The sequence below is a fragment of the Elephantulus edwardii genome, unplaced genomic scaffold (genome assembly GCF_000299155.1).
Source record: "Elephantulus edwardii isolate Elephantulus edwardi_28Jun2011 unplaced genomic scaffold, EleEdw1.0 scaffold00016, whole genome shotgun sequence".
Classification (NCBI taxonomy): Eukaryota; Metazoa; Chordata; class Mammalia; order Macroscelidea; family Macroscelididae; genus Elephantulus; species Elephantulus edwardii.
Genome location: NW_006399766.1, coordinates 5,703,735 through 5,705,016, shown reverse-complemented (window position 1 = coordinate 5,705,016; position 1,282 = coordinate 5,703,735).

The following is a 1,282-nucleotide window of genomic DNA, read 5'->3' as shown; positions in this document are numbered from 1 at the left end:
CACGAGTGTTGATTGTAGAGACAAGCAAGCTGAAGCTGTTAACAACCTCTATCTCTTCTCCACTTTTCATGATGCTACCAATTGGCCCAGTGATGAGAATCTTTGTTTTTTTGATGTTGAACTTTAATCCATATTGAAAGCTGCAGTCCTTGACCTTTAGCAGAAAATACTTAAGATCTTCTTTGGTTTCAAAATCAAGATTGTGTCTTCTGCATAATGAAGGTTGTTAATGAGTATTCCTCGAATCCTAATGCCACATTCCACCTCATAAAGTCCAGCCTCTCAAATTATCTGTTCCACAGATAGATTGAAAGGGTATAGAGATAGGATGCATGCCTGACATATACCTTTTCTGATTATTTAATCATGCAGTGTTTCCTTGCACTGTTCTGAGGACGGCTTCCTGGTCGAAGAATAGGTTTCACATAAGCACATTTAAAAGTTCTGAAATTCTCATTTTTCTCAAGGTTAGCCACAATTTGTTGTGAACTACACAGTCAAATACTTTTGCATAGTCAATGAAACACAGATAGACATCCCTCCGTTACTCTCTGCTTTCAGCTAAGATTCATCCATTGTTCTTATGGTAGTCCATGGTATATTCAATCCTCTTGTCCAATGCCACAATTAAAAGGCATAAATTCTTACTTATTCATTGTCCAACTTTTAGATGCATGAGCAACATTTGAAAATGCCATGACTTGGGTCAGCTCAACTTGGTCTCTGAAGTGACATCATTGTTCTTGATCATTTTATGAGGTCCTTGACATAAGATTTTCCCAATGTAACATGTCTTTTTATTTGTTTTACTACTGCTACCATGGGTGTTGATCATGGTGAAATTAAATCCTTATCAGCTTCAATCTTTTATCCATCTACCCTGATATTGCCTACTGATCAAGTGGTAAGAATTTTTATTTTCTCGATATTGAAATTTTATTCATACTGAAGGCTAGAGTCTTTGACTTTCTTCAATAAGTGATTCAAGTCTTCACCAGTTTTTGCAAGCAAGGTTATGTAATTTGGTCAGTGCAAGTTGTTGACAAGTCTTCTTCCCGTACTGATGCCACATTCTTCTTTATACAGTCCACCATAAGAAGATGGAAGGAATACACAAATTCACTCTACCAGAAAGAATTGGTCAATATTGAATCATTTCACGAAGTAGCATATGACCAAGAACCAATGGTAATAATGAAAGGAGAAATTCAAGCTGCGCTGGAAGAAGAAGAAGAAGAAGAAGAAGAAGAAGAAGAAGAAGAAGAAGAAGAAGAAGAAGAAG